The sequence below is a fragment of the Myzus persicae genome, unplaced genomic scaffold (genome assembly GCF_001856785.1).
Source record: "Myzus persicae strain clone G006 unplaced genomic scaffold, MPER_G0061.0, whole genome shotgun sequence".
NCBI lineage: Eukaryota > Metazoa > Arthropoda > Insecta > Hemiptera > Aphididae > Myzus > Myzus persicae.
In genome coordinates this window covers 10,218-20,434 of record NW_019103345.1, presented here as the reverse complement: position 1 = coordinate 20,434, position 10,217 = coordinate 10,218, and positions in this window count along the sequence as shown.

The following is a 10,217-nucleotide window of genomic DNA, read 5'->3' as shown; positions in this document are numbered from 1 at the left end:
AACCGCTCATCCGTTCCCATGACTTGAATATAATATATACACAGTGTGTCCCAGCGCCACGACGGCGGCGGATTTTCGTTATGTTTATATTCAATATTTCTGCGCCAAAATAAATAAATAAAAATAACCATTATTAAAACATATAAAATAGGGCTATAACTAGTAATAACTACCCTTATTGTGATGTAGTCAGAAAAAGGTTTATGAAATCATAAAACGAAGCGAGGTCAATTTTTTTATGTCTTTTATTTTATATGTTCCTTAAAATTGAAACAGATATTTACAATACTATTGCATTTTATTCTTTGGGTGTTGAGTGTATTGACTTTATATTCCATGACGTGCTGATTACTTTAATAATTAAAACGAAAAAATGTGATATTTTTCTGAAAAGTTGATTTGGAATTAAAATGAACTATCAACGCTAAGCAATATATCGTATGGAAACGTGTTCAAAAGATAAATCGTAAACCTTAAATACATAGAACGTATTTGTGGAAAAATATCACGGAAGCGTATACAAGAGTTAATTATGGAAGCTGAACTGAGTATATTATACGAAATAATCATTAATTCATTAGTCTTATTTTAGTTCCATGTTAGCCTTCGAGACCATCGGTGTTAGATTTATTGGTTGACTAGTTAATTGTGTAGCGCGTTGTGAGAAAGTGCGCTCCATTGGCCACAATCCAATACATGTGTGAATAACGGTAGCAATTGTAATTTAGGGATTTGAAACTTTATATTGGTTGAATGTAATTTTAGACGCGTTTGACAATTGTCAAAAATTACTCGGGAAACGTAGCGCCTGCTGGAAAAATATTTCACATCTATAGTTTAGCATTTTCCTCTTCAGTGAAATTGTTTAGATACAAATGATTTATCGTCACAAGTAAGACGTAAACGATGAAATAGGGCTAATTCATCCAGTTTTCACTCGGCTCTTTTTGTATACTATAATATACATATCTCTTTCTTTGAGGCAAACAGGGTATTTAATTATACTAATATACTACTCTAAAGACTGTTATTTTTAAGGCTGACAACACTGTACATTTGTTACAATACGAGTAAGACTTTTCAGAAATTTCAGTTTTAATATTCAGCAAGTGTTCTACACTTCAGAAAAATTGAAAACAAATTTATTGTTTGAGCAACATACTATTACCTCGTAAAAATAAATTGTCTTTATTTTTTGTTTTAAAAAATTGTATTTACTCTCTTGCGGGAGGTTACTTCTGTGAACTCGTTGATAATGGGACCCTATGTATTAGAATGTATAATAAATACAGCGTCAACATGCGCACTTGAACTCATAATTTCTCTTTAAGACTTGACTCTTTCAAATGGAACCCTCCCCTCCAGTTTAGGGGCTCGTTGATTTATTACCGTGATCCGGTGAAAGCGTGGAGTGCAACTTAATAAGGGTAAATAACCCTGGCGCGTACAAAGAGACTAGGTATGCGACGTCACGATCGCACGACTGAAACAGCAGCACGCAGCCCTTCGTCGCTGATGAAGACAACAACGTAAATGTCGTTGTTCTGGTCAAATGATTTACATTTTTATTTTATTTTGTACGGTTTCCGATTATCGTCAGGAAATATACTATAGTCACTATACTTAGAGAAATAATCTATATTACCATCTTATATTTTTTATTAATTGAAATGGGTTCTTCACCTTTATCTTTTTTTAAATGAAGTGTATGCACTGTAGTTAATAGTAAATATATTTCTTTTTCTTCAATCAATCCGAAGACTTTGTTTAAATTGTTTTAAGTACTTGAATTTATATTAATTTCACATAGACAAGTTTTCAATTTGTTTGTATTTTAACGATTCACTTTTTTTTTCTTCAAAAAATCAACATTTACTATCAGAATGAGTAATATACTTATCATGCATTATTTGTAATAACTGGTATTGGAATTCAGTGTAATTTTTATATGAAATATTAATTAAAACGCTTAGTTTGATTTTTGATTCTATTGTATCCAATAAAAGAAATTATATATGTATACGCATCAATAGTTTCGGTGCATTAGTTATTATACATAAGATGAATTATTGATTCAGTAAAATTACAGTACTTAATACTGAGTTATTAAAATCAAGTTTAATAATATTTTTTTATATTGATGTGTGCCCAATCTCATACTTATAAAAAGGGTTTTATTTGAGTTACATACATTTTAATATTTATAAAGGTACAACATAATGTTATTTTTTTAAATTTTATGTCTTGTTATAAAGGAAAAACTATTATGGTTAGATAATTACAATAAACATTTTTCAAATATAAAATACATTTGCTTAACATGTATAATTATATTTCCACAACGCTACTAAGTACTACGGAAAATTAATTAATTTAATTGGAACGGAAGCTTGGTTTTTTTGCGAAACATAAAAGTACACTTTAATTTTTCGTTTGGTTGAAACTTGAAAGTATCATTGGAAGCATTGCTATTGAAATTGTTCAAAACTGTGTACACCTACAAAATGAATAATTACTAATTTCTAATGTATTTTTGAGAATCAACCTTAAAACTAACTTGACGTTTTAACTTATGAACTTCAAGATTTTTGAAATAATGTAATAACTTTGTGGTGTGGTTAAATCGTATTCCCTCATAATAGTTTGTTTTTTATATTACGTACAATTAAATGTGCATAAATATTAATTGAATTGAAATGTATTTATTTGGAAATATTCCCAAACGTTTAATTATATAATAAATAAGTAAATATTATTAAATGCATTTTATAATGATTCTTTTGAAAAATCCAGTCTTAGAAATATTATCGTTAGAACTCATTTTTGAAAAACAAACGATGTGTTATGCAATAATCTGTTTGGAGAATCTTAGAGTTTTGATGAATGAGCAAGGAGCCTTCTTTATTTATTATAAACACGTATTTATTATAATATTTATTTGATGTTCATGTCTATTCATTTGTATACCTATGAATATATATATAAGTATTAGAATCTTTATTTATACAATAAACTAGAGATTTCCATTTCATACCAAGTACTTCATATTCAATATTCATACCTATACAAACGCATAGTATGAAATATATTTTGTTTTAGTTTTTTCTTTTTAATGATGAATTCATTCGCTTATTTTGAATATTAGTTATTACTTATTATTAGGTATTTCGTACTAAACATTCAATTGTTTCATTATTGTTACATTTCATTATATGAGTTTATAATGAAATCAGCTGAATTTTTATATTTTTAATTCGTATTAGGCTTAGTAAATAGTGGTGACTTATTAATAAGAAATATATTACGATCAATCAAAACGATTGAGTTAATTTTAAAGTTTTTGTAATCAGTTAATTTATTTAATTCTTTTATTATTTTTATAACCACAAGTGTATGTGTAATGTTTTGTATGATGCTTCAGTGACTTGTTTAATATTACCTAAACAAGTTTTCTGTTTGATATTATTAAAAGTTTTGAATTTACCACGGACGTTATTAAAATCTGACTGCCATAATATGGGGAAATTATCACAACATTACTATTTATCACGGGATAACGTGTAAAAGAAATTAAATGAAAACAATTTTAAAATGTAATTGATTTTCTAAAAAACTATTGTTGATGACTATAATTGTGGTACATAAAAACATAGTAAAAAAGGAGTTAATCTGTTTGTATTGCTATTTTTTGTAATGATTACAAAAAAAGTACATTATATTATAAATGTATTATGTTTATATATAGCTATAATACTATACAGTTTTTGATTATTGTTTGTCGAGCATAATTTGGAATTTAGTGTTACTTCATCCCTTAGAGTTATTTTTCAATTTATATTTGGCAGTTAATGATATGCTTGCTGGTCCCGATTGCTAATTTTCACATCGCCAACAGCGAGAGGGGAAGGAGTGGAAAAAAAGGGTAGATTGGTAGATTTTCCTGCCATCTGCGACACAGGGTAAAGTTTTATTCGCGTGATTTAATTTAAATTCAAAGCTCGCGGGAGCGTTCGCAAGCCAAATTATTATACCAAATTGTATCGATTGCGGTTAGTTCTACGCGTCTCTTCGACTCTCATATCTTTATCTCTCTCTAAAATAGTATCATCTTACAAGTATTTTTTATTTTATATTTTTTTCATGAATACTTTTTGCGTATAGAACTTACGTTTAGTTCGTAAATTGTTAGTAAGTACGTTGTTTTATGTTAATTTTAGTATTTTAACATTTATTTCCACCTATAACGGGTTTATTTACCCATCATGGTAAAACGTTGCCACTGTAACAAGATCGAAATATCAGTGGAATTCTCGTGTCACGTTCAAAAAAATTATGATCAGAACTTGTACAGTTAGTAGTTAGTAAAGATTTACACACCGGCGTAGTATACGATTCATAAAAATGAGGTAAGATGTTGGTACTTTGTGAGAGTATGTGGTTTTCCAAAAAACAATTTTTTTTCAAGGGTTGAAAAAGTACAGCTATTTAACAATAAATATAATAGGATATATTATACTAGTATGTACTCAATAATATATCAATGAGATTACGATGTACGGAGGAGACAATATATACAACATTTTATTGGTAGTGTTGACGCGGTGTCCTTTATGGCTTTATGCGTTTGGCTTATAATCACAAACTAAACGACTCTTTGTACACTATTATTTACAAGCCGGGCGATGACAATAAGAAACGTTTAAGGTGTGTATAAAACCATTATTTTGTCGTATGCACTTAACACAATATATAGTACGAGGCTTCGACTTTTACGAGTAATTATCATAACGAAGCTATTATTTTGATATACGATAGCGTGTTTGCAAATGATTATAATGTATTATACTTTCTGTTATACATTTCATCTCGATTATATAATATATTATAATATATAAAGCAAAAACCGGTTAACGCATTTTATGTTTTTTGTTCATATCAAATTTCTATTGCAAACAAGATTGTTCCGTAATAAATATAGATGCGTTGAAAGCTCTATACATATAGTAAAGTGTTGATTTTCAGTATTAGTAGATAAAAAATGAATGCTTTTAGTTTATCAGAATATAGGTAATTTATTTACGTATAATATGTAATTGAGACATTTGACAACATTTATAAAATAAATAATGTATAGAATTTCTATCATTCAGGCGTTTGTTAACACGATGACTATAATATTGTATGTACCATTCTGTACAGTGTGATAGTGATGGGTAGAGAAAAACATATTATTATTATTATTAGTATTCTCATCATCATCGTGTATTTTATATAAATCCGACGTTTGTGTACCATAATTCGATGGTATAATACAGATATATAGCTATGAAATCGTCGACCAATAAAATGAAAGACGGATGTTAAGTGGATATCGCTGCGAGAGAAAGTTTGAACTGAACTATATATATATATAATATATTTGTCCTTTTCGTTGTTCATTTATATTTTATGCCAAACGTTGTGTAGGTACTTACCAAATGTTTATTTGACATGTCTTGCTTTGCCATTCTTAACGACTGCACTCGCCTTAAAGTCGTCGCTAGTTATTTGTCCGTTGATTCTCTGCAATACTACGTGAACTAAAATGTACACTAATAATTAAAGTCTTGTTTACTATTTATTAAATCAGATAAATCTCATGATATTATTATTTGTTTTTTATAGGGCTTTATGGAGTACGTCCTACTCAAAGTCAAATATTGGTATAATACTTTAAAAACTTAATTATGTAAAGTAAACATTACAAATAATAATGTAGGTACCTACTTGAAACGGTTTAAACTTTTTTTCAATAGCACAATGATATCATATAACTTTTGAATTTATAAGCCATTAAACAAAATATGGTATATAGTAGATACTTTATTATTGGGTTTGAAGTAAAAATTATATAAAACAATTTTTCAAAGTTTTGTACATAAAAGAAATTTAAAAAGTTTTTCTTAAAACTCTTATTTTAACTTTTGAATATTTTATATGGTATTACCTACTATTCGTGATCTTAAAAACTAGTTCATTAGACTAGGTATTTACAAATTCAACGCATAAGCTTCTATTATAAATTATAGTTGTAATATTTCTTTTTTCTTTTAAAAACTAAAATATGACTTTGGAATGCAATGGTGTGTCAAAAACCGTGTCATAAATAATGAGTTTTAAGAACCTCTGGGTAGGTACGCTTAAATACGAAATTCTGATAGTAAGATATTATGTTTATTATACTTTATCATTTGAATGTATAAAAAATACTCGTATTATAACAGTGCATAGGTTGCATAATAATAATATAAATTGTAAGACTCAAATTCAATAATACCAGACTGTTATGCGTAATGATGTAACTATATTAAATTATGTAGCATATTCATATTTTATGATCGTCTTATTGCCGTAATAATCAAAGCGTTAAAGCAAAACTTATATTAATTTCGGTTCCAAACAATTATACATTTGGTTTTCGGCCTTTAAATGGGCAAACGTGTAGGATCATTTTTCAAACAAAACAGAACTGTGAATAAATGAAAAAATATGACGTTTATATTTTGCTATATGAATGAGTATAAACATAACATATATACAAATTGGTACATACTGTATGTAAACGAAAATAATTCGATTGAAATGAAAACTGTTACGAAGCGGATAAAAACGAATTTTAAAACAAAAATATACGCCAACTGCTCGAGTAGGTTTTCAATGTTCTTGTGCGATTTTCGTGGGTTTCATTTGCTCGGTGTGGTGGGCCGGTGGCGGCGGGGAAACGACAAAGTTTCTTTTCCTCCACTGCGACTTTACACCATTTTCCCCCGTACTGTAACGCAATATTGTTGAAAATTACCGAAGTTTGGAAACGACCCCGGGGATATTTGTTTTTGATACAACGTGCTTATTTATAAGGCACAAATTCGATTTGGCTGCTCCTGCTGTCCTAATGATACACTCACTTTGCAGTAGCCCACTCACCGTTATATACGACGAAAACGTGTCAGGATTCTAAGTATACTTACTGCAGTTTATTATTTTATGTTTGAATGTTGTATTATACGGTGCATGCATCGCGTGTAATCGAATTTTGTCGGCAACACAGTAAATGCTACGAAATTCATTTAATCGCGCCAAGCATGTCATTTTTGCTGTCGGTCGAAGGCGTTCCGCGGCTCGCGACCATACAATTACATTTTGTGTTCGTTCGGTCTCGACCTCAAACGATCGTGGATTGATATTTCAGAAATTTTACAATAATAATACGATATAAGTTTATAACGAATCTGGAGTTTAATAAAGGTCTATATTGTAAAATACATCTCAGCTTGGTCTCATAAACTGTTTAAAAATGTACGTCTTGCTTTTTAAAATATCTTTCTTATAAGTTTGGGATGAATCACTCTTTAAATTAACTTGCTTTGAAATTAGGTTTGCACCCACGTTCTGCCTCAGACGTGAATTTATAGACGCAAAATGTGTATTTAGAATTTTAAACCACAGTGTTATTAGTACTAAAGTCCTAGATAATTCAGATTGATTAGTTTCCTTTATTTTCGACGATAGTAAATAACCCACAAGATATTTTGTCATTGTGAGAAACATTTTTATCAAAATGTCAGAAAAAAATTAGGCGTTATAATCATGCATCATACTTAAATTATTTAACTAACAATTTTTGTATAGCGTATATCTATATATAAATTAACCACTGAGAATTCGTTTCAATGATATTCCCTCCTTATTTCCCCTAATTATATAGAGCTGATATAACTGTAGATAAAGCTGCAGGTAATGTAACTGCCAACTGGTGTACATTGTGAACATTAATGCAAATTAAATTAATTTTAATTACTTTAACGAACCGTAACAGTGGTATTATAAAACAATCAATCACTACAACAGCTACTACAACATTCCTCAGTTATTCGTTTAATCTATTTGGTCGGGTCACCCATTCTTCACTTTCAATTAAATTTATTATTATTTTATCACCTTATATTTTCGTTATCAAGTATAATACCTTAACTTTTCTCTTTTAATGATTGTTTTCTGAAGTACCCTTCTTTCTTGAAGCTCGTTTTTCATTTTATTTTATCTCTTGTCACTCGAAAGTCCGTTTTATTTTTTCAGTATTAACATTTTTTTCTCCGCAACTTGACTATAGATTAAATTATAATAGTTATTTCGTTTATATTTTTAGGATACTCTCAATGTTTAATCTGCCTATTAGCGTATTATATTATCATTTTTTGTTGTAAAAAAAAACTAATATTTTTAATTTGTTGGTGGATAAGTGCGGTGACCTTTATTTAACTCAAGTAATATAGTTTGATTATTTGGAATATACCTATAGGTATATGTATTTCCTATCCTGAGACATAAGCGTAGGTGTAGATGAATAGTTCGCGTGTGCAGTATTATGATGTTATGCGAGCAATTCATATTGAACTTGTCAGTGTCGTAGAAGCGTTTTTCATTTGTTTAATATATACACAAGCGTTGGCACAAATAACGCTAAATATACACTTTAGATTCCATGGTCTACAACTCTATGTGCGTTTTAAAAGGACGAATTATTTTTGCGTTTACACGCAATACAGTACATACATTTTGTTTACACTCGTTGGCCATTGTTTTTCTTTTCCTCGTGAACCTACAGACGGCAAGCCAAAAGCTAATTGCATGACGTGTAAACGATGTATTGCCAAGAGGTGTTCCGTTCGTTGTTTTCGCGTTCATTAAAGTCCGGTCGTGATGACACGATGGTTGCGGCGGCGGAGGCGAAGGAGGAAGATGAATCTCATTTTAGGTCCATTTGCGTGAGTGCGGAAAATTTGTTGCCCTTCTATTATTATTAAAACACTGTATTTTACAATATTTTTGCGCGTAGACGACTCATGGTGACTATGAAACGGGGAAGGGAGGGAGGGTCGTGCGCGATTCGGTATTGCCAATCAACGAGGAGCGGGAATCGCATTATCATTTGCAGAGGCTATAATAGCACTCGAAAACCCTCCGGCCAACAATAATAATCGAATCACTACATGTATATATTATATATATTATATATACAGAACGATAAAAACAACAAAAAAACAAAACACCCTCGTATAGTCACGGCGGTGTTATTATAATTATATTATTGTTTTAATAACGACCTCTCGACGTCGGCTCTGCCGACGGGCTGATACATAATATATGTATAGGAAGGCGGGCAAATTCGTTATTTGACGTGAGAGTTATAAAAATCATCCCGTTGTGTGTGGTCCACGGGAAAAAAAATGTTAATAACACAGCAGGATAGGTATATACAGACCATATACGGTTTTGCTGTCTAATTTCACGGGGCTGCGAATCCCTATATACCTACCCACGTGGATTTACCCGTTGGTTACAAGGGAAAACCATATCGATCGCATGCTTTCACGGGGGTGTATACTGGTGTGTGTGTGTGTGTGTGTGTGTGTGTGTGTGTGTGCGGCGTGTGGAGCGACTATACCCTGTTGTGTGGTTTTTTGACTTCTGTTTCGTGTGTCTCCGCTGCTCAGTCGTCCCGTACTGCAGCGATTGTATATATGTCTATAATAGTGTCTAACTGTGATAGTATATATAATACGTATGTATTGGCCGCACCACGGGGGATTTTGTCCGTAGTGATAAATCGTATCTTATTTATGGGGTGACAATGACAACGGGTGAACCGCGGACCTTTGTAACGATCCTTTGTGTTCGTCAATCTATACCAACAGTCCCCGCGATACACCGAATCGGCGGATCCTACATTTCCGGAAACGTTATATTCACTTCCGTTCATCGTCTCTTTTTGTTCCGACTGATGTATAGACGAACGTTATATTATACGACTGATGGCGGTGGGCCTCGTTCTACAAAGGTATTATCGCAGTCAGCTTTCGGATCTACGGTTGGATTGTTGATATTATTATACAATAGTCTGCGCTATTATTATTACATCGTTTATCAACAGATAAAAAATATTCTATCGTTTAATGGCTATATATCTACTATACATACATCAATATAATGAATATTCTTCTACGTAGATATTTAAATTTAATGATCATCAGTAGGTTTGAAATTTAAATTCGAATCGAGTGGGATAATAGGTAGGTAGTACTTTCTTTAAATAGTCAATCTACGTTTCAACTTTCATTCCACGACACAGAAGTTTTAAAGTGCGTTTCTTCACCACCTCAAAGATAATGCATTGATTC